The following is a 25,575-nucleotide window of genomic DNA, read 5'->3' as shown; positions in this document are numbered from 1 at the left end:
TACCGGTCGTCTCTTTCCGTCTAACCGTGGAGGGAACGAGAAGGGTCGTCTTCTCCTCTTTCCTGAGCGCACGAAGGTCTCCAGCACCGTTACGTCACGGAACTGTAAGACCCTCGCTGTGGCGATCAGAGTCGCGGAGGTTGGTCTTGTCAAGTGTCTGCGCTGCTACTCTAGGCTCAGCAAGGTCTCGAGCCGAGGAGCGCGATCCTGTGGGAAGCTGGGGCCCGGAAATCCGTGGGCGCTGCCTGTGGCGTTTCGCTGCTACTCAATGCGCCGGGAGGAGCCGGGAGCAGAGGAGCGAAACCCCAGGTGGAGATGCCCGGAAATCCGTGGGCGCTGCCTGCGGCGTTGCGCTGCTACTCAATGCTCCAGGAGGAGCCGGGAGCAGAGGAGCGAAACCCCCAGGTGGAGATGCCCGGAAATCCGTGGGCGCTGTCTGTCTCTTAGCGCTATCCCTCGATGGTCCGAGGTCGCGTCTAAGTCGAAAGGGCTAAAGTCGGGCCGTTGCTGTTTCAAATACTCACCGGCTGCCGAGCGAGGAACAAGAAAGCAGTAGAGGCGTGGTCGGAGTCTCTCGTGGTCTGGAGTCCAAGCCGCTGAGGAGAACCATCCGCTCGGGTCTTCCGATACCGAAGGCTTCAGAGAATCATCGGCACTGCTTCCCCGGCATTGGCTGCTTTTCAGCGTTTCCGGCAGCGTGAACTGTCACGTGGGACGGGAACTACCAGGAGTTCTGGGGGATGTAGTTCTTGCGGTCGCCGAGTTGCTCGGCCGTAGTCCAGGGGTAGAGGAGATGCGTCACTCAGCGCCACCCGAGCGCGGATCGTGACAGGCCATCACCCTCTCCTCCCAGGGATGGTAGTGTACGGGTCTGCGGGACGGCCCTCCTCCAGTGACGTTGGCCTGGTTGTGTTCATCCGTCATCTTGGCTCGGACCCTCCTCCGCAGATCGTACCACCTGGCTTGGCATTCCTGCTTGTTCCTTCTGGTGTCCGCAACAGCATTCACAGCATCGACGATGGTCTGCCACATGGCTGTTTTTGCTGAAGGGCTGGTCTGTCTGACCAATGTTCCAAAGAGCTGTGGCTCGACTCTGAGGATTTCATCGACAAGGACCTCCAACTCTCGGCTAGTGAACTTTGGATTCTTGTTAGTGGGCATGGTGAGGGGTGTGGGTGTGGATGGTGGGGGGGGTGTGTGTGGATGGTTGTGGGTGTGTGGGTGTGGTTGTGCAGGTGTGTGTGTGAATGTGATGGGGGGTGTTTGTGAAGGTGTGTGTGTGAAGGTGTGCAAGTGTAAGGTGTGGTAAAGCTTCTCGTATGGTGCTGTAGGTTGTCTGTGGGGTCTGGCAGTAGTGAGTATGTTGCAAAGGCTCATGGTTTGTGTATGTGGGCCCTTTTTATTGGTCCATTGGTGGGTGTGGCTGTGTTTGAACTTTGGGTGGGTGTGTTATAAGGAGTGGTTGTGTTTTGGGCCTCTGGTTGTTTTTGGCAGTTGCAGGTCAGTGAATGTGTTGTTTTAGTGGTTGTTGGACATGTTCTGTGGCTTTGTGCCATTCGAATGGTGTATTCTTGTGTCGTTTTGGTTTGTCCTGGTTGTGTACGTGCGTTTTTTGCGTGTGTACGGTGTGTACATGGGCCATTTTGTTGTACAGTGCTGTCCTTGTGTGTGGCTTGGTACGACTCGTACATGCGGTTGTGATGTTGGGGCCTGGGGTGCGCTCCGTACTTAGAATGTTGTGGTGGGGGTACGCTCCATGCATACGCGGGTGGGGGTACGACTCTAACGTACACGGGTGTAGATACACGGGGGTACGCAACGAACGTAGAGGGGGGTAGGACACGTACACGGGTGTACATACACGGGGGTACAACACGTACACGGATGTACATACAGGGGGGGTACGACACGTACACGGGTGTACATACACGGGGGTACGACACGTACACGGGTGTACATACACGGGGGGTACGACACGTACATGGGTGTACATACACGGGGGTACGACACATACACGGGTGTACATACACGGGGGGTACGACACGTACACGGGGGGGTACGACACGTACACGGGTGTACATACAGGGGGGGTACGACACGTACACGGGTGTACATACACGGGGGTACGACACGTACACGGGTGTACATACACGGGGGGTAGGACACGTACACGGGTGTACATACACGGGGGTAGGACACGTACACGGGTGTACATACAGGGGGGGTTATGACACGTACACGGGTGTACATACACGGGGGGTACGACACGTACACGGGTGTACATACACGGGGGTACGACACGTACACGGGTGTACATACACGGGGGGTAGGACACGTACACGGGTGTACATACACGGGGGTACGACACGTACACGGGTGTACATACACGGGGGTATGACACGTACACGGGTGTACATACACGGGGGTACGACACGTACACGGGTGTACATACACGGGGGTAGGACACGTACACGGGTGTACATACACGGGGGGGTATGACATGTACACGGGTGTACATACATGGGGGGGTACGACACGTACACGGGTGTACATACACGGGGGTAGGACACGTACACGGGTGTACATACACAGGGGGTAGGACACGTACACGGGTGTACATACAGGGGGGGGTACGACACGTACACGGGTGTACATACACGGGGGGTACGACACGTACACGGGTGAACATACACGGGGGGTATGACACGTACACGGGTGTACATACACGGGGGTAGGACACGTACACAGGTGTACATACACGGGGGTAGGACACGTACACGGGTGTACATACAGGGGGGGTACGACACATACACGGGTGTACATACACGGGGATACGACACGTACACGGGTGTACATACACTGGGGGTACGACACGTACACGGGTGTACATACACGGGGGTAGGACACGTACACGGGTGTACATACAGGGGGGGTACGACACGTACACGGGTGTACATAGACGGGGGGGTACGACACGTACACGGGTGTACATACACGGGGGGTACGACACGTACACGGGTGTACATACACGGGGGTAGGATACGTACACGGGTGTACATACACGGGGGGTAGGACACGTTCACGGGTGTACATACAGGGGGGGTACGACACGTACACGGGTGTACATACACGGGGGTACGACACGTACACGGGTGTACATACACGGGGGGTAGGACACATACACGGGTGTACATACACGGGGGGTAGGACACGTACACGGGTGTACATACAGGGGGGGTACGGCACGTACACGGGTGTACATACACGGGGGTATGACACGTACACGGGTGTACATACACGGGGGTACGACACGTACACTGGTGTACATACAGGGGGGTACGACACGTACACGGGTGTACATACACGGGGGTACGACACGTACAAGGGTGTACATACACGGGGGTAGGACACGTACACGGGTGTACATACACGGGGGGTACGACACGTACACGGGTATACATACACGGGGGTAGGACACGTACACGGGTGTACATACAGGGGGGGGGTACGACACGTACACGGGTGTACATACACGGGGGGTACGACACGGACACGGGTGTACATACACGGGGGTAGGACACGTACATGGGTGTACAGACAGGGGGGGTACGACACGTACACGGGTGTACATACACGGGGGTACGACACGTACACGGGTGTACATACACGGGGGGTATGACACGTACACGGGTGTACATACATGGGGGGTAGGACACGTACACGGGTGTACATACAGGGGGGTACGACACGTACACGGGTGTACATACACGGGGGGTATGACACGTACACGGGTGTACATACACGGGGGGTACGACACGTACACGGGTGTACATACACGGGGGGTACGACACGTACACGGGTGTACATACACGGGGGTATGACACGTACACGGGTGTACATACACGGGGGTACGACACGTACACAGGTGTACATACACGGGGGGTACGACACGGACACGGGTGTACATACACGGGGGGTACGACACGTACACGGGTGTACATACACGGGGGGTACGACACGTACACGGGTGTACATACACGGGGGTACGACAAGTACACGGGTGTACATACACGGGGGTACGACACGTACACGGGTGTACATACACGGGGGTAGGACACGTACACGGGTGTACATACACGGGGGTACGACACGTACACGGGTGTACATACACGGGGGTACGACACGTACACGGCTGTCTATACCCGGGGGTACGACACGAACGTACACGGGTGTAAATACGGGGGGGTACGACACGAACGTACACGGGGGTACGACACGTACACGGGTGTACATACACGGGTGGGGGTGTACATACACGGGGGGTACGACACGTACACGGGTGTACATACACGGGGGGTATGACACGTACACGGGTGTACATACATGGGGGGTAGGACACGTACACGGGTGTACATACAGGGGGGTACGACACGTACACGGGTGTACATACACGGGGGGTATGACACGTACACGGGTGTACATACACGGGGGTATGACACGTACACGGGTGTACATACAGGGGGGTACGACACGTACACGGGTGTACATACACGGGGGGTATGACACGTACACGGGTGTACATACACGGGGGGTACGACACGTACACGGGTGTACATACACGGGGGTACGACACGGACACGGGTGTACATACACGGGGGGTACGACACGTACACGGGTGTACATACACGGGGGTACGACACGTACACGGGTGTACATACACGGGGGTACGACAAGTACACGGGTGTACATACACGGGGGGTACGACACGTACACGGGTGTACATACACGGGGGGTAGGACACGTACACGGGTGTACATACACGGGGGTACGACACGTACACGGGTGTACATACACGGGGGTACGACACGTACACGGCTGTCTATACCCGGGGGTACGACACGAACGTACACGGGTGTAAATACGGGGGGGTACGACACGAACGTACACGGGGGTACGACACGTACACGGGTGTACATACACGGGTGGGGGTGTACATACACGGGGGGTACGACTCGAACGTACGGGGGCTGGGGGGAGTGTTGGGCGCGTATGCGGGCACATGTCTCCATGGTTGCTATGGGAGTTCGGTGCGGACGGTGTTTTTTCCATACGGTTGTAACATCGGACGCACGTGATGGATCGTGATTCCGCGGTCGGACTTCACTTTTCACATTTGTACGGTAAATTGTCCGAGGACGTGTCGGACACATTTTCCGACCCGAGGACGTGTGGGGAATTATTCCGAATGCGATTCGTATGGTCTTTTTCCCATGCGAATCGTAATTGGCAGTTTGTACGGCACTTGTACGATTCGAACAGTAAAATGACCGGATACGAGTCGTACGGGGAAAATTTTTACCGGATCGTGATCGCCACCTTAATCTTTTGAGAGAAAGGTCAGAAAATGATGTTAACCTTCATTTGATTGCAAAATCCATTTATGGTAAAATCCTTAATTAAAAGACTAGACTATGTGGACAAAGAATTTTCCCAACACACTCAGATGTATCTATTTTCATTAAAGAAAAGAATAACAAAATAAAAAAACAGATCTGTCAATTCTGCTTCTAATGGGTCTCTCTAAAATAGCACATCAATTTCCGAAGAGATAATTGATAGCTATCCCTTGGTTAATGTACAGACTGCATTTCTGTGTCCACAAAGACATTCCACCGCTATATATACACAGAACAACCTTTTGGATCAATATTCTCAGGCCACTAAAATCACTTTGGGTAGTACTCCACTCTTTAGGGTCCCATCGTGAAGTGTAATGGGAATTGTTGGTGCTGGGTTTGTGAAATGTGTACCATTTTTCTAGGTGGTAGACATAATACCTATTCTAAAAATATAGCTTATCAAATTCTACATCTAAATGATTGTCTATAAAATTCTCTCTTTCTCTAGTTAGTTGGATAGACAATTTAGCCAAGCAACTCCGCTACGAAGTGTCTGTGTATGGAAAACAGAAGGGCTGGTCTGAGAAAGTTGCAAAGTAAGTGTGTAACTCAGCTGTACTTTAAAATGGTTATCTGGAAATAGCACCTGTTGTGTTTTCATCAGTTGTTTCCTGGCTTGTACTCTAAAGGGCCTTCTGTATTAGATGTCAAATGCATTCATATCCCGATGCAACACACTGTCTTGCTTTTTCCTAAGCACAAGTCTCATTAATGATTGGGTTTCTTTTCTATTTTGTAATAATGACATGGGTGCCGATTACCATCCGGTAAAAAAATTCCCCGTACGACTCGTATCCGGTCTTTTTACCGTACGAATCGTACAAGTGCCGTACAAACTGCCAATCACGATTCGCATGGTAAAAAGTCCATACGAACCGCCTTGGGAATTATTCCCCACACGTCCTCGGGTCGGAAAATGTGTCCGACACGTCCTCGGACGATTTACCGTACAAATGTGAAAAGTCAAGTCCGACCGAGGAATCACGATCCATCCCGTGCGTCCGAAGTTACAACCGTATGGAAAAAACACCGTCCGCACCAAACTCCCATAGCAACCATGGAGACATGTGCCCGCATACGCGCCCAACACTCCCCCAGCCCCCGTACGTCTGAGACGTACCCCCCGTGTATGTACACCCCCACCCGTGTATGTACACCCCTGTACGTTCGGGTCGTACCCCTACCCCTGTACGTGTCGTACCACCGTGTATGTACACCCCTGTACGTTCGAGTCGTACCCCTACCCGTGTACGTGTCGTACCACCGTGTATGTACACCCCTGTACGTTCGAGTCGTACCCCCACCCGTGTACGTGTCGTACCACCGCGTATGTACACCCCTGTACGTTAGAGTCGTACCCCCACCCCTGTACGAGTTCTACCCCCGTGTATGTACACCCCTGTACGTTCGAGTCGTACCCCCACCCGTGTACGTGTCCTACCCCCGTGTATGTACACCCCTGTACGTGTCGTACCCCCGTGTATGTACACCCCTGTACGTTCGAGTCCTACCCCTACCCCTGTACGTGTCGTACCACCGTGTATGTACACCCCTGTACGTTCGAGTCGTACCCCCACCCCTGTACGTGTCGTACCACCGTGTATGTACACCCCTGTACATTCGAGTCGTACCCCCACCCGTGTACGTGTCGTACCACCGTGTATGTACACCCCTGTAAGTTCGAGTCGTACCCCCACCCCTGTACGTTTCCTACCCCCGTGTATGTACACCCCTGTACGTGTCGTACCCCCGTGTTTGTACACCCCTGTACGTTCGAGTCGTACCCCTACCCCTGTACATGTCGTACCACCGTGTATGCACACCCCTGTACGTTCGAGTCGTACCCCCACCCCTGTACGTGTCGTACCACCGTGTATGTACACCCCTGTACGTTCGCGTCGTACCCCCACCCGTGTACGTGTCGTACCACCGTGTATGTACACCCCTGTACGTTCGAATCGTACCCCCACCCCTGTACGTGTCCTACCCCCGTGTATGTACACCCCTGTACATGTCGTACCCCCGTGTATGTACACCCCTGTACGTTCGAGTCGTACCCCTACCCCTGTACGTGTCGTACCACCGTGTATGTACACCCCTGTACGTTCGAGTCGTACCCCCACCCCTGTACGTGTCGTACCACCGTGTTTGTACACCCCTGTATGTTCGAGTCGTACCCCCATCCCTGTACGTGTCGTACCACCGTGTATGTACACCCCTGTACGTTCGAGTCGTACCCCCACCCGTGTACGTGTCGTACCACCGTGTATATACACCCCTGTACGTTCGAGTCGTACCCCCACCCCTGTACGTGTCCTACCCCCGTGTATGTACACCCCTGTATGTGTCGTACCCCCGTGTATGTACACCCCTGTACGTTCGAGTCGTACCCCTACCCCTGTACGTGTCGTATCACCGTGTATGTACACCCCTGTACGTTCGAGTCGTACCCCCACCCCTGTACGTGTCGTACCACCGTGTATGTACACCCCTGTACGTTCGAGTCGTACCCCCACCCGTGTACGTGTCGTACCACCGTGTATGTACACCCCTGTACGTTCAAGTCGTACCCCCACCCCTGTACGTGTCCTACCCCCGTGTATGTACACCCCTGTACGTGTCATACCCCCGTGTATGTACACCCCTGTACGTTCGAGTTGTACCCCCACCCTTGTACGTGTCCTACCCCCGTGTATGTACACCCCTGTACGTGTCGTACCCCCGTGTATGTACACCCCTGTACGTTCGAGTCGTACCCCTACCCCTGTAGGTGTCGTACCACCGTGTATGTACACCCCTGTACGTGTCGTACCCCCGTGTATGTACACCCCTGTACGTTCGAGTCCTACCCCCACCCGTGTATGTGTCCCACCCCCGTGTATGTACACCCCTGTACGTTTGAGTCGTACCCCCACCCCTGTACGTGTCCTACCCCGTGTATGTACACCCCTGTACGTTCGAGTCGTACCCCCACCCCTGTACGTGTCGTACCCCCGTGTATGTACACCCCTGTACGTGTCGTACACCCCTGTATGTACACCCGTGTACGTCAGAGTTGCACCCCCACCACAACCTCCTAAGTACGGAGCGCACCCCAGGCCCCAACATCACAACCGCATGTACGAGTCGTACCAAGCCACACACAAGGACAGCACTGTACAACCAAATGGCCCATGTACCTACCGTACACACGCTAAAAACGCACGTACACAACCAGGACAAACCAAAACAACACAAGAATACACCATTCGAATGGCACAAAGCCACAGAACATGTCCAACAACCACTAAAAAACACATTCACTGACCTGCAACTGCCAAAAACAAACAGAGGCCCAAAACACCACCACTCCTTATAACACACCCACCCAAAGTTCAAACACAGCCACACCCACCAATGGACCAATAAAAAGGGCCCACACACACAAACCATGAGCCTTTGCAACAGACTCACTGCTGCCAGACACCACAGACAACCTACAGCACCATACTACAAGCTTCACCACACCTTACACTTGCACACCTTCACACAACCACCTTCACAAACACCCCCTCATCACATTCACACACACACCTGCACAACCACACCCACACACCCACAACCATCCACACACACCCCCCACCATCCACACCCCTCACCATGCCCACTAACAAGAATCCAAAGTTCAGTAACCGAGAGTTGGAGGTCCTTGTCGATGAAATCCTCAGAGTCGAGCCACAGCTCTTTGGAACATTGGTCAGACAGACCAGCATGGCAGCAAAAACAGCCATGTGGCAGACCATCGTCGATGCTGTGTATGCTGTTGCGGACACCAGAAGGAACAAGCAGGAATGCCAAGCCAGGTGGTACGATCTGCGGAGGAGGGTCCGAGCCAAGATGCTGGATGAACACAACCAGGCCAACCTCACTGGAGGAGGGCCCTCCCGCAGACCCGTACACTACCATCCCTGGGAGGAGAGGGTGATGGCCATACTGCCGGTGGAGGCAGTCGAAGGATTAGGAGGACTCCGAGACCCGGGTGAGTACACAAACAACGCACCTCACATGGGGGGAACGTCATCCACAACCAAAATCACAAACAGGCACGCAACCACCCCAAGCTATCGCATGACTCAACCACACTCCATGAACACGCACATGCCACTGCCGCCACCATGCCCCATGCACCCAGCTGGACAATGTCAAGTCACAGGCCACAGAAGACACCAACACATGACACGGTAACCCGGATGGCGGGAGGGTGGGCCCCAAAATTCACATAGTGCAACTCAGAAGCAGACAACAATGCCCTCTGCCCATATGGCCTATGTCACAGCCAGACAAACAGTGTGTCCCCACACAGGAAAGACTCGCCAGCAAATGGCGGACGCCTTGCATCAACACATGGGGGTGAAGGCACTGTTTTGCACATGACAGCAGCTAATGAACAGCCAACATTGTGAAAGAGTGGCAGCACACACCACCACAGCAGCAGCTCAGAGACACACACTACACCCAATGGGTGCCTGGAGATCAGAAACAAACTCACATCAACAAGCCAAGGGCCATTCAAAGATCTGCTAACAGTGTGTGCCCAGGAAGCTTGGCTGAGGTGACAGAGGGTGACACACAGAGGGAGGGAGAGGGGGATAGAGAGGGAGGGAGAGGGGGACAGAGAGGGAGGGAGACACAGGGAGACGGACAGAGGGAGGAGGCTGACACACGGAGGGAGGGAGAGGGGGACAGAGGGGGAGGGAGACACAGGGAGACGGACAGAGGGAGGAGGCTGACACACGGAGGGAGGGAGAGGGGGACAGAGAGGGAGGGAGACACAGGGACACGGACAGAGGGAGGAGGCTGACACACGGAGGGAGGGAGAGGGGGACAGAGAGGGAGGGAGACACAGGGACACGGACAGAGGGAGGAGGCTGACACACGGAGGGAGGGAGAGGGGGACAGAGAGGGAGGGAGACACAGGGACACGGACAGAGGGAGGAGGCTGACACACGGAGGGAGGGAGAGGGGGACAGAGAGGGAGGGAGACACAGGGAGACGGACAGAGGGAGGAGGCTGACACACGGAGGGAGGGAGAGGGGGACAGAGAGGGAGGGAGACACAGGGACACGGACAGAGGGAGGAGGCTGACACACGGAGGGAGGGAGAGGGGGACAGAGAGGGAGGGAGACACAGGGACACGGACAGAGGGAGGAGGCTGACACACGGAGGGAGGGAGAGGGGGACAGAGAGGGAGGGAGACACAGGGAGAGCAAATCAGCCGTGTGGTGTGTGGGAATGTCTGCTCGTCAGCAGGTAGACTGCGTGCATGTAGCCAAGGGTGGCCAGTGCCAGAACCCCACCTCTTCTCCATGGCAAAACTCAGGGCCATGTCACAACCTGTTCACGAGCACAACGACAGCTACCTGCATTATATAAGTGTGTGGATCCACTCCATGTGCACATGTACAGTGCTACACGGAAGGCGCCAATGCATGGCTCACCACACCTGCCCACTCCACTGCTGACTGCAGTCACACTTGACGCAGCAAGTAAGACTGTGCCACACATAGTGAAAGGGGCCAAAGTGGTGCCCAAGGGACACACCCATGCACAAGTGCACTGTGAGTGGAATGCAAGACAGATCCTAATTCCAAGAGGAAATGTGCCAACTTTGAAACTGATGAAACATGGATGTTGCATGGACCAAAATTAACATTGTCTCTCTCACACACAGGTCAACCTCGTGGTTCACCCCCCAACACTGGGGGGGAAGACTCACAGGACCCGGATCTGCGGGAGGCCGATCCCACCGGCAGCGACGACTCTCACCACTCTGTGGACGACCCCGACCAACCTGGCCCCTCTGGTGTCCAACCACCTGCAGCACCTGCGTCAGGTACAACGGGGCCAACCACCACCCCCACTCCTGCCACATCCCAGGAGACACCCAGGATCCCTGCCCCACCACCACAAAGCAGCCAGGCTGGCCAGGAGGGACACGGTGTCCCGGGCACCCAGGAGGAGGCAGGCGACAACGCCAATGCCACCCCTCAGGGGTCCCGGAGATCCGATGTGCCCACAAGGGCAGGCCAGGTGCAAGTGGGCAGGGGTGGTGGGAGTGGAGGACGGCGGAGGCGCCAGCCTGACCAGTTGGCTGGGGAACCGGTATATTCCCATGTCCGTAACATCCTGGACACATACCGGCAGGACACCACGGGCATGGCCCAACTTGTGTCCACCCTCAATGAGATCAGGGGGACCCTCGATGAGATCGAGACCCAGCAGGCCCAGCAACATGCCTGTCTACTGCAACACCAACGGAGGATGGAGGACAGACAGGCTGAGCTCGTGACGGTGTTCCAGGGGATTCACAATACACTCCGTCGGATGGCCGACAACATGGGCAACCCTCCCTGTGCCAGAAGGCGTAGAACATCACCACCCACAGGGAGGGATCAGGAGGAGGAGGAAACATCCGATGGAGCATCCCAAACATCGTCACGGCCTGCTTCTGAGGGTCCCCGCAGGAGGCCGGGTCGTCCACGGAAAGGACCGTGAGGGTCGGCGCTACATCACCATCTCCCAGGACACCTGGCCTGGCACCTGGCCCACTGGAGCAACAGCATCACAGCATCAAGAGACATTCTCTGCCACATGGCCTTGCTGGTCACTGTCTGACCAATGTTGACAAAGACTGTGGCATGGACTCTGAGGATTTCCAATGGCAAGGACACCAACTCCCCTACTGAACTTTGGATTCCAAACTCCCGGAAAGCCCCTCACGTCATACCCCACCCCCCCACAAAAATAAAAATTCACACCATGAAGAGAAGATGCCTGCTGGTTGCATTATTACCTTACATGTGTCTTGTAAAGTCTGAACATGCCTGAGTTCTCTTTTGACTTCAACCATCCACACCCTGGGGCCTGAGTCTGGCACAGGACACACGGGTCACAGTGTATTAGGCAAGACAGACATGGAGCACCATACACACCCGTGATGGGCCCAACCAGCTGAGGGGTGGCCGCACAACCGTGCTGACAGACACATTGAGTACAGCAACAGTCATGCGCAGAGGTCAGGGATCCAGTCCAGTGTCCTGGGGGGCACCCAGGTATGTGTAGACAGGTGGCAGAACCATGTCCTGCAAGCTTGAGTCCGGTGGATGCAGAGAATGGGGGCCTGGCCAACGTTGGATGCATGGGGATGGCACATGTCACAATACCCACACAGTCATGGACATGATGCACAATACACAGTCTCAGCCCACACACACAGCTTGCAACTTGCTACTCGACACATAGACACATAGCCACTATCAGGGAAAAACATGCCAGACATGCTGGATGCACCGTGGCAACACACCAGCATTGACTGAGAAGAGGCACCTTGGAGGCATAGGGACACCTTTATTAGTCATGTTTTCGGGATTGCAGAGGCAACTTGAAGTACACATGAACACTTCATGTGGAGTAACATGTGGGTCCAACACTGGCACCCCCCTTCTGCAGCACAAATGCGTGATAGCCATGGAACTGGCACACAATTGTCGGCCAACAGCTAAACACCCACAGCTGCTCATGGAGAGACTGCCATACACCATTGATCCGCTGATGTAGAAGTCCCACACCATGTCAAGCCAATGCAAACCGTATGTGTCCGAGGGCAGTGTTACACACATTGATGCCATCATCACAATCCACTATCCCATCACTGATGACTGTCAACCAGTCAGACCATCTATTCAGGTGTACACAGCTGCATGTCGTGTCCCATGGTGATGCTACATGGCTGCAGAGGAACCAAACATCGACAGGGGCAGTGTGCATACATCGTGAACAACTGCCACACCCAATACACCCCTGATGCATCCCTTACCCTAAGGAGACTTCCAAACTTGTCCGTGCGTGTAACGCTGAGTCAGCACACGATGACATGTCCATGAGGAATAGCAGTGCCACAACAATGCAACCAGCAGACGGCATGCGCAAGTACCTGGGGATGAGAGACACACAAGTAGTCAGCCACAAAAAGCACAGCCACTTGCATGTGCATGTACTCGACACATGTATGGATGACAACATGCTAGTTCACAATTATGACTGGGGAAATACAACCATCACTGCCACCATCACTCCAGTGACACACCCACACACACCTCTGACTCACGTGCCATACATGCAGGTGGAGACACACATCACAACACATGCCACACGTGGAGCAATGTGTGCACACTCAGACACTGGTACTCACCACTAAGCAAAGAAGTCGCGTATGAGCCGAGTCCGGATGTCTTCTTGCGGCTCCACATCCTCCACATCACTAGCCCCATTGCCAAGCCCTTCGTCCTCCACGGGTGGCTGGTCCTCGTCATCTTGATCCAGGATGAGTGTCACAGCTTTCTCAACTGCCATGTTGTGCAGAATGCAGCAGACCATGAAGATTTTGCAGACCTTCGCAGGGGCATATGGGAGCGCGCCGCCGGTCTTGTGGAGGCACCTAAATCGGCTCTTCAGCAGGCCAAACGTCCTCTCTATCACTCGCCTTGTCCGGCCATGGGCGGTGTTGTAGCGGAGCTGGGCCGGCGTGATGGGGTTGCGGAGAGGTGTGAGCAGCCATGGCATGTTGGGATACCCAGCGTCCCCTACATGGGAAGCACATGGACATCATTAGAACTGGTGAAGCGGTCGTGCTGGTAGGCTATGCAAAATACAAAACAGACAGACTGTACCCACCAACAACACATGCTCGTTCGTTGCGCAGCTGCATCATCATTTCAGGCACCCTGCTACGCTTCATGATGTAGGCATCGTGTGCTGATCCTGGAAAACGAGCACAGACATGTGAAATCACCATGTTGGACAGACACACCACAAGGGCATTGATGGAGTGGTAGTGCTTCCGATTGCGGTACGCTACCTCCTGTGCGTGTGGTGGTACCAAAGCAACATGTGTCCCATCTATGGACCCAATGACCTGGGGCATCCCTCCCAGGGCATAGAATCCACGCTTGACCCCAGTCAACTGTTCAGGGGTTGGGAACTTGATGAAGTCATCCAGGTGAATCAACATGGCCTCTAAGAAATCATGCAGCACACGGCAGAACATGCTCTGGGACATGCCACCAACATGAGCTATGGTATTTTGAAAGGTACCCGTGGCTAGAAAATGTAGGGCTGCCATTACCTTCAGCTTGGGTGTCAGTGCCGTAGGATACCTGTGCAGCGGTTGCAGGTGTGGTGCCAGTCTCGCCGTCAACTCCAGAATCAACCGTTGGGGGAAGCGGTAGCACCGGATACGATCATTCTCCCGCATGGCAGCCAAGTCCGGAATTGCTCGGGGAAGAGGCGGCGCTCTGCAGTAATTTGGAAGTGACAAGGAAGAGTGAGTGCCCCACAACAACAAATAATTTGTACTGAGCACATGTTAATCTGTCTATACACATATGCTACATATGGAGTCAGGTATGTGCCACATGCCCTGGACACGTATGGCTGGCAGCTGACACTCCTACCAAGACCCAGCTACACACGGAGATTGAGAACCTCCACATGCCATGCCATGGGATTAGCTGTGTCCCAGTGCAAGTGAACAGCCAGACGCAACACAGTAGTGACATACACCCACACATCAGCAGAAGTAGGATGCCGATTGCAGAGACTGGTAGCGGAACACTAGAGCCACAGGTCACATGACATTACACTAGGACAGCCCACACACCTTGCCATGAAGGTGCACATGTCATGACTCACCACATATTCATTGAGAGGATGCAGACATGTCCTTGTCACGCTACTCCGTGTCCCATGCATACATACGCACCTCACATCCGATACCACATGTGACATGGTGTGCGGAACAGTGTCCAATGTCAATCTACACACATACACATGTTGGTTGCTGCAACAGCTGCAGCTTTTGAGGGTGCTCCAACATCAACCTAACGGGAAGCCCCCACACATACATGACATAGTCACATCGTGCACCGTGGGTAGTGACAAGTCAGGTGTGGTAACCCCTGTACCGGGCATCAGGGGACACTTCCGTGTGTTGGTGTCCGTGCCATGCCAGTGACGCTCATCCCAAGTGTGCAGTACGACATGCACACATGTCAAAGAAGTCAAGGGCATGCCTGGCACACATTGCACCGTCACACATTACATCTGTACACATCTCATCATACATCTGGTGCCTTCTCGACTCAGGAGTAATGTTCCACATCACAGCCTGTCACACCTGTGCCCCACACATGTAGTAATGCACAGACAATGCCTTGATGTCCATCCATGGACAAGTATGTCCGCCCTATTCCTTCCTGTGCGCTGCCTGTCACCACTGTGATGTGTGAAAACCGCCGTACTGCTGCTAAGAGGGCCTGTGTACGTTCCAATATCACTATGGGAGTGCTGCCGTATGTGTACCCATCGTGATGGTGAGCGTACAGGCATGTTTACGGTCCGTACCACTACGAGTACGCATACGCAAGAACACCCATAGTGGTAGGGCCGTACACGCGCCTGTACGCTCCCTATCACTCTGGGTGTCCTCGCGTATGCGTACACGTAGTGGTACGGGCCGTACACGCGCCTGTGCGCTCCCTATCACTACGTGTACGCATACGCGAGAACACCCATAGTGATATGGAGCGTACAGGCGCGTGTACGGCCCTACCACTATGGGTGTTCTTGCGTATGCGTACTCGTAGTGGTACGGACCGTACACACGCCTGTACGCTCCATATCACTATGGGTGTTCTCGCGTATGCGTACGCGTAGTGATAGGGAGCGTACAGGCGCGTGTACGGCCCGTACCACTACGAGTACGCATACGCGAGGACACCCATAGTGATAGTGAACGTAGGCACGCGTGTACGGGCCGTTGCTATGCATTTGGGGTGCCCTAGGGCCCCGGAATGCACCGTACCTGTGTGTGAAGCTCAAAATTCCATAGGGGACACATGAGGGACAAGTATTAAGGCCTACATGCATGCTGGTTGTCATGGAGACCAAGTTCAAATTTTGAATTTGTTCAGGAAGCTGCACGGCAGAAGTCAGTTGGAATGAATCTACTTTGTTGCAATGTGTTTGTGGGGCTGACATCATGCAGGAGAAAAAAACAGATTGAGAACCCACAGACTGCTAGGTTTGAAGGGATTGGAGGAAACATAGGATGCAAATGTGAGTGACCAATCACTCTGTACTCCTGTGCATGAGATGGTCCAGCAAGGCAGATATAAGGCAGCCAGGTCCCATGAGGGAGCACTTGCCTGCACATCTCTGTATTCCACGACCCAGCTGCTGCTACTGATTCCCTGGAACCATGTCAAGGGCTGTGGAGAGGTCACAGCCATTCACCCTGGAGGAGAACATGGCTTTGGTGGATGTGATCCTCCCACGGTACCCCATGCTGTATGGGCGACCAGGTTATCAGGTGAGTGCAGTGTCCACTGGCACAGACTGTGTCCCTTTTTTGTGACTGTGACTTCTGCCATTGTGTCCAGGTGTGACACACATCCTATGTACTGTAGGGGGAGTCCCAGGGGGGGGGAATGCCTGATGTCTCCCAGCAGTGCCCTGAGACAGGAGGGGTGTGCGCAGAGTCCTCCCAGCAGTGCCCTGAGACAGGAGGGGTGGGTGCCTAACACTCCCAGCAGTTCCCTGAGACAGGAGGGGTGGGTGCAGAGTCCTCCCAGCAGTTCCCTGAGACAGGAGGGGTGGGTGCAGAGTCCTCCCAGCAGTGCCCTGAGACAGGAGGGGTGGGTGCCTAACACTCCCAGCAGTGCCCTGAGACAGGAGGGGTGGGTGCAGAGTCCTCCCAGCAGTGCCCTGAGACAGGAGGGGTGGGTGCCCAACACTCCCAGCAGTGCCCTGAGACAGGAGGGGTGGGTGCCTAACACTCCCAGCAGTGCCCTGAGACAGGAGGGGTGGTAGCAGAGTCCTCCCAGCAGTGCCCTGAGACAGGAGGGGTGGGTGCCCAACACTCCCAGCAGTGCCCTGAGACAGGAGGGGTGGGTGCCTAACACTCCCAGCAGTGCCCTGAGACAGGAGGGGTGGGTGCAGAGTCCTCCCAGCAGTGCCCTGAGACAGGAGGGGTGGGTGCCCAACACTCCCAGCAGTGCTCTGAGACAGGAGGGGTGGGTGCCTAACACTCCCAGCAGTGCCCTGAGACAGGAGGGGTGTGTGCAGAGTCCTCCCAGCAGTGCCCTGAGACAGGAGGGGTGTGTGCAGAGTCCTCCCAGCGGTGCCCTGAGACAGGAGGGGTGGGTGCCTATCACTCCCAGCAGTGCCCTGAGACAGGAGGGGTGGGTGTGATGCACAGTGTGAGCCTGGATCATTGATTGTGTAGTTGCCCTCATTCCACCTGTGTCCTTTCAATGGCACGTACTGCTTTTGGCCTTCCCCCAGAGGATCATGTCCCTATGACAAAGGTGCAATGCGTTGGATGCATACTATGCCTTGTTGTAAACAGCAAATGTGTTCCAATCTGTGTCCCTGTGACATGTGCCAGGTGTATTGATGTAGTGTCACTTGTCCATCCTCACAGGTAGACGCCTCTGCCAAGGAGAAGATATGGCTGGACGCCGTCAGCGCCGTGAGGAGTGCGGATGGTCCGAAGCGGCGCCTGTCCCAGGTGAGGAAACGCTGGCAGGATATCCGGTGCTGGACGCGGAGGATCGCACGGGTCCTGCTGGGGGACTCACCTGAGAGCCATAAGAACCGCGGGCGCCGCCGTCTCTCCCACATCCAGAAACGTGTGCTGGCGGTGGTCTTTCCTGACTTGGACAGGCGCCTACAGGAGATGCAGCAGCCGGAAGGGGGTAGGTACATGTGTGTGTTTGTTGTGTTTCACCAGCATTTGTAAGTGCACTGTTCCATGGATACACTTCCAGGGTTTATGGTGCTGTGCAGATCCTGTTACCCACAGTGTTGCAGGGCTCTCCTGCCTCCCTTCCCCTCCTTGCAATGTGTTCCCTGTTCTGTGTGTAGTCACTCCATCACAAGGTTATGTAGCCTGACACCTTCTCCAAGTGTACAATGCCTGCAGCATCATGTGTAGGGGTGGTGTGTAACAGGTTTAGTGACCTTGCCTGTGCCCTGTCCAGTTCTGGACTTGTGGGTTCCATGTCAGTTGGCACTAATGCTGATTCCAGACATGGGAGTTAATCTCTCGAGTGCGAGGCCTTCCAGCAGGCATGTCCCATGTGGTGGCCTGTGACATGATGTGCATGATTGTGCGTTACGCATAGTGCAGGGATGTTAGCGTGTGTTGCAGTCATTCCCATTCAGGAGCATGGAGTTGTGTGGCCACTACTGTCCCCAGGGGCATCTTTTCCTAGGTATCATGTGTGTAATCCGAGAATGTCGACAATCTCTGTGTCTACAGCATAGGTTGTGCTCTGTGCCATTGTCCCCTGGCACCATGTATATTGACGTGAGATGTATTACAAGTGTCCACTGTCCAGCCTGACCTGATTTTCCAATTACATACTCACGGTGGCCATTGCCTTTGTGTCTTGTTGCAATCATCTGATGATGCCCATTTGTACATGATTATTTGGACAGGCGCACCTTGGGTAGTTTGTGTGCAATATTGAAGTTTTGCATCCCATGTGTATCTCACCCTGACTAAGAGATGTAAGTGCTTCCTGTGTCTCCACAGATTAGTCTCATGTAGGGGGTGGGTGGTGCGGGCATGGCCTACATGTCAAGACCTGTCATCTCCTTGCTAGGACTGGCCAGTGTGTGATGTTTGTCTGGACATACACTCAAGGTGCATTATGCCAGTCAGGGTGGGCATGTTATCAGTATTACCTATGCTGCATGTGCCTCTAGTTCCTGGATGTGGTCCCTGCTCATCCCTATTGCCTGCCACACTGTGTGGTGCAGATGCAGTGCTGGATTGTCCCCAGGGCCTTGCTCCTCAGTCAAAATTCCATGTCATCTCATTTGCTATTGTGTCATGCTCTCCATAGTTTATCCATGGCATGGTGGGTCACACAACTGTGTCTTGCAGGGCCTACATATGTACCTTGTTTTGTAGTTGTAACTCTTCCTTTGTTTCAGGCTATGCACTGTGACCTAAGTAGATTTGACTCATGTGACATATGTATACAGGTGTATGATTAATTTCTGTCTCTTCACCCTGCCCACAGCATCGTCGGGGGACACGGAGGGAGACATGGACACAGACGGCGCGGAGGGACCGAGCACCAGTGCCAGCGGTGGCATCGTGCCTGGCACTTCGAGTGGGACAGAGGCGGAGGAGAGTGAACCCGGGTACATGTCGACTGGCACAACAGAGTATGAAGCTGACGGGTCCGAGGATGATCTCTCCGAGTGGGCGGTGGCTGCACCACCATCTGACAGCAGCCCTACATCTCGCACCGCCCCCTCCATTGGCATCAGCCGCCTCCCACTTGCTCGTGTCCCTTCCCAACGTGCCCGGTCACCACATGTCTCCTTCCTGCCAGGCACCGCACCCCCTGCCCCAGTCTCCACTGCTGCCGCCAATGCTGAGTCTGTGGACATCCAGCGGCAGTTGCAGATTGGTCAGACTGCGATCCTTAATGTCCTCCATGCCCACAGCCAGGTCCTCAACAACATAGAGGCATACTTGGAGGGCATTCATTCATCGCAGGCTGACCAACGCAACTTGCTGAGGTCCATAGACTCCACACTGACTGCAGCAGTGGGTCTCCTGCAGCGCTACGTCCCACCCCCTACCCCTGCTCCTTCCACACTTCCCACTCCCATGCCTGTCCCACATACACACAGACGTAAGCATGCACCCACCACAACACACACAGGCACCACACCAGCAGGGAAGGTCCGCCGCACACCTCCTGACACGCACACACAGGGTGAAGTAGGCACACCCACTGGGTCGGGGGGCAAACGTGTGACACGCAGCCAGAGTGGGAGTCCGCATTCCACCCAATCCACTCCCTCCAAATCCCCTCCCCACAGCTCTCCTGGCCACATATCCCCCAAAGACTCCTTCATGGCCGCTCTGTCCCTGAGCCCCACAGTGACGCCACCACGCAAGCGGTCAAGGAAGTCCTCGGTCAGGGTGGTTGAGTCCCCCCCCCTGTCCACACCCTCCCCCAGTGCCGCTGCGACCCATCCCTCTGACCCCCCCCCCCTCCTTGGGGCCTGTGGTTCCTTCGGGTGCAGGGGAGTCCCTGGAGGACCTTGCCGAGGTGTGCAGCGCGCTCCTAGAATCCACCTTTGGCCCTGCCCCACCCCCTGTGGTGGAGTCCTCCATCCCTGCACCCATGTCGCCTACCCTTCGCCCTCCTGTCCCTGCGGTGCCTGTTCCTTCCCCCCCACTTGATGCCCTCACCCCTGTGGAAGACAACGGCTTGTAACTGTGCAGGCAAGCTAGGGGACACGCATCCCACTGTGTCCCCCATCCAGCTGTGACTCATGGACTGCCCTATGGGCTTTGTAAATATTGAACTTACTACATACCAGTTTTTGGATCATGCTGAATAAAGCTATTTATTTTTTGCCCTTGGAACACTCCTGCTTTGCTGGCATTGCTGTCGGTGGGGCTGCTACATGGTTGTGGGTGGTGTTCATTTGTTGAGTGTGTGGGAAATGTAGTAGTGTGCTGCTCATAGGGGGGACCATGGGATCTGTGTGCCATCACACGGTGTTAGCTAGCTTTCTCAATTCATGTAAGCAGTTGCTGCATGTTGCAATTGTCCCAAGGTGTTTTCCTTCCTCTGTGTACCCTGACTTCTTCCCTGCAGGGTGTTCCCAATATTTAGCGCCGAGCTGTGTGTACATTAGCTGGGTGTGTGACGGACTCCTTCAACTTTGCACATGCATGCTGAGCGATGTCTCCACCTGCATCATTCGTGGCATCCTTGGTAGTCATTGTACTTGTGTATGTGGACTATTGACATGACTTCATGTGTACATGTTTTCTTTTTGGCCCTATGCATGCGTATACTCCCAGCCTCGCACACATGTGGTACATGTACTGCAGGGTCTTTGTGCACCTGACGGACATTTGTGGGCATGGTATCTGTGGCTACTCCACCCTTTGCGTTCCATGGGCACTGCTGGGAGTGATAGGCCCCCACCCCTCCTGTCTCAGGGCACTGCTGGGAGGACTCTTCACACACCCCTCCTGTCTCTGGGCACTGCTGGGAGGACTCTGCACACACCCCTCCTGTCTCAGGGCACTGCTGGGAGGACTCTGCACACACCCCTCCTGTCTCTGGGCACTGCTGGGAGGACTCTGCACACACCCCTCCTGTCTCAGGGCACTGCTGGGAGTGATAGGCACCCACCCCTCCTGTCTCAGGGCACTGCTGGGAGTGATAGGCCCCCACCCCTCCTGTCTCTGGGCACTGCTGGGAGTGATAGGCCCCCACCCCTCCTGTCTCAGGGCACTGCTGGGAGGACTCTGCACACACCCCTCCTGTCTCAGGGCACTGCTGGGAGGCCTCTGCACCCACCCCTCCTGTCTCAGGGCACTGCTGGGAGTGATAGGCCCCCACCCCTCCTGTCTCAGGGCACTGCTGGGAGTGATAGGCCCCCACCCCTCCTGTCTCAGGGCACTGCTGGGAGGACTCTGCACACACCCCTCCTGTATCTGGGCACTGCTGGGAGGACTCTGCACACACCCCTCCTGTCTCTGGGCACTGCTGGGAGGACTCTGCAGACACCCCTCCTGTCTCAGGGCACTGCTGGGAGTGATAGGCACCCACCCCTCCTGTCTCAGGGCACTGCTGGGAGTGATAGGCCCCCACCCCTCCTGTCTCTGGGCACTGCTGGGAGTGATAGGCCCCCACCCCTCCTGTCTCAGGGCACTGCTGGGAGGACTCTGCACACACCCCTCCTGTCTCAGGGTACTGCTGGGAGGACTCTGCACACACCCCTCCTGTCTCAGGGCACTGCTGGGAGTGATAGGCACCCACCCCTCCTGTCTCAGGGCACTGCTGGGAGTGATAGGCCCCCACCACTCCTGTCTCAGGGCACTGCTGGGAGTGATAGGCACCCACCCCTCCTGTCTCAGGGCACTGCTGGGAGTGATAGGCCCCCACCCCTCCTGTCTCAGGGCACTGCTGGGAGGACTCTGCACACACCCCTCCTGTCTCAGGGCACTGCTGGGAGGACTCTGCACCCACCCCTCCTGTCTCAGGGCACTGCTGGGAGGACTCTGCACCCACCTCTCCTATTTCACAATATGTACGCTCATGACATACACGGATGTGGGTACGCTCCATGCATTCGAGGTGGGGGTACGTGTCGTACTTACACTGTTGGGGTGGGGGGTACGCTCCATACGTCCGCGGGTGAGGGTACGTGTCGTACGTACAATGTTGGTATGGGGGGTACACTCCTTGCATACGCGGGTGGGGGTACGTGTCGTACTTACACTGTTGCGGTTGGGGGTACGCTCCATACGTACGTGTGTGAGGGTACGTGTCGTACTTACACTGTTGGGGTGGGGGGTACGCTCCATACGTCCGCGGATGAGGGTACGTGTCGTACGTACAATGTTGGTATGGGGGGTACGCTCCTTGCATACGCGGGTGGGGGTACGGGTCGTACTTACACTGTTGGCATGGGGGGTACGCTCCTTGCATACGCGGGTGGGGGTACGGGTCGTACTTACACTGTTGGCATGGGGGGTACGCTCCTTGCCTACGCGGGTGGGGGTACGTGTCATACTTACACTGTTGGGGTGGGGGGTACGCTCCATACGTCCGCGGGTGAGGGTACGTGTCGTACGTACAATGTTGGCATGGGGGTACGCTCCTTGCATACGCGGGTGGGGGTACGGGTCGTACGTACACTGTTGGCATGGGGGGTACGCTCCATGCATACGCGGGTGGGGGTACGTGTCGTACTTACACTGTTGGCATGGGGGGTACGCTCCTTGCATTCGCGGGTGGGGGTACGGGTCGTACTTACACTGTTCGCATGGGGGGTACGCTCCTTGCATACGCGGGTGGGGGTACGTGTCGTACTTACACTGTTGCGGTTGGGGGTACGCTCCATACGTACGCGTGTGAGGGTACGTGTCGTACTTACACTGTTGGCATGGGGGGTACGCTCCTTGCATTCGCGGGTGGGGGTACGGGTCGTACTTACACTGTTGGCATGGGGGGTACGCTCCTTGCATACGCGGGTGGGGGTACGGGTCGTACTTACACTGTTGGCATGGGGGGTACGCTCCTTGCCTACGCGGGTGGGGGTACGTGTCGTACTTACACTGTTGGGGTGGGGGGTACGCTCCATACGTCCGCGGGTGAGGGTACGTGTCGTACGTACAATGTTGGCATGGGGGGTACGCTCCTTGCATAAGCGGGTGGGGGTACGGGTCGTACGTACACTGTTGGCATGGGGGGTACGCTCCATGCATACGCGGGTGGGGGTACGTGTCGTACTTACACTGTTGGCATGGGGGGTACGCTCCTTGCATTCGCGGGTGGGGGTACGGGTCGTACTTACACTGTTGGCATGGGGGGTACGCTCCTTGCATACACGGGTGGGGGTACGTGTCGTACTTACACTGTTGGGGTGGGGGGTACGCTCCATACATCCGCGGGTGAGGGTACGTGTCGTACGTACAATGTTGGCATGGGGGGTACGCTCCTTGCATACGCGGGTGGGGGTACGGGTCGTACGTACACTGTTGGCATGGGGGGTACGCTCCATGCATACGCGGGTGGGGGTACGTGTCGTACTTACACTGTTGGCATGGGGGGTACGCTCCTTGCATTCGCGGGTGGGGGTACGGGTCGTACTTACACTGTTGGCATGGGGGGTACGCTCCTTGCATACGCGGGTGGGGGTACGTGTCGTACTTACACTGTTGGGGTTGGGGGTACGCTCCATGCATACGGAGTGGGGGTAAGGTCCGTACATATCCGTCCCCACACTATTTGATGCTTGTGCGGGCCATACCCAGGCCTTTGCCACGTGGGTACGAGCCGTCCCGCCATTGTTGGGGTGACGTAGGTGTGGGCGTGGTACGACTCGTACCCACGCTCTTAAGGCGTGGGTACGGGACGTACCTGTCTGGTTGTGTTGCTGGTTCGCGTCATCAAGAACTTCCGTTGTGGCGGTCGCTGGCTTAGCTGGACACGCCCCCACCCCCTCGTAGTGACCAGGGCCTGAGGGTCAGGTATGTCCAGGGCATGTGTGCTGTGTGACTTTGGTGGGGGTTTTGTGGCCTGCCCTGGTCCTGCCACCCTCCCCCCCCCTTTCCCCCCTCCCTTAGTTGTTCTGACCTTCTGCGGCGTCTGCGTCGTAACCTGTAGAGGAGGTCGACTGCTATGAGGGCCGGGATGACACGTAGGTTCGGGTCCATGTCTGTCCGTCGCGTACGGGTACTCCTTGTTCGCGTCGTCCTGTCTGTCCGTCGCGTACTGGTACTCCTTGTTCGCGTCGTCCAGATTTCCCGGCAGTTTTTGGCTGCCGGAAAATATTCACCGTGCGGGATGACGTCGGTGCGAATCGTAATTCCTGGTTCGTGAATGGCAGGCTGCGTGCGTCCCGACGTCAGGTCGGCGCTTTCCCGGATCGCATTTGTATGTTTATTTTGGTCGGTCGGGGTTTTGTACGATTCGTACGGAAATGGTGTTTCCGTGCGAATCGTAATTCCATGTTGGTAGATTTTGACGACTGGGTACGCGTCGGACGGAGAATATGCTCCGTCCGACGGTTCGTACCCGGTTTTTAACGGATCGTGATCGTCACCATGGTGTTATAATATATTGTCCAGTATAGAGTAGAGACCTTTACACCAAAGTATTGTAATGGTGATTACTATGCCAAGAACCTTCAGTTCCTTAAGACCACCATGAGCAGCATATTAAAGGCCAAAGCTGATCTAATGGGTCCTCACTTCTTTTATGTGAGTTTGAGAACATATGATTCTGTCACCTCATTCAGCTGATGTGTGCCTTTGGCTCTGTAGGCTTTTTTATGAAATGTCTCAATGTATTGTTATTCATGCTTTGCCTTCCAAATATTCAAACCACCTGTTGGTCTGAAGTGATTGTATGATAAAGAAGTACTTTTCTACATGCAGAACAAACTTATTGTTACTGACACAGTCAGTGTTTCTACCAACACCTTGCTAGGATCCTTCTCTCTTCCCCTTAGCTCACTACAT

The 25,575-nt window shown here is 55.6% G+C and overlaps 1 protein-coding gene across 2 annotated transcripts in view; it reads right to left on the bottom strand.

Moving 5' to 3' along the window:
* The window catches only part of LOC146863365 (zinc finger BED domain-containing protein 6-like), a 223,956-nt gene that overhangs the window by 49,049 nt on the left and 149,332 nt on the right, over positions 1-25,575 (bottom strand). The gene's annotated exons all lie outside the window — the stretch shown is intronic.

The sequence above is a fragment of the Triturus cristatus genome, chromosome 2_2 (genome assembly GCF_964204655.1).
Source record: "Triturus cristatus chromosome 2_2, aTriCri1.1, whole genome shotgun sequence".
Lineage (NCBI taxonomy): Eukaryota > Metazoa > Chordata > Amphibia > Caudata > Salamandridae > Triturus > Triturus cristatus.
The sequence above is the reverse complement of the archived record's forward strand: the minus strand, read 5'-3'. Positions and strand labels throughout refer to the sequence as shown.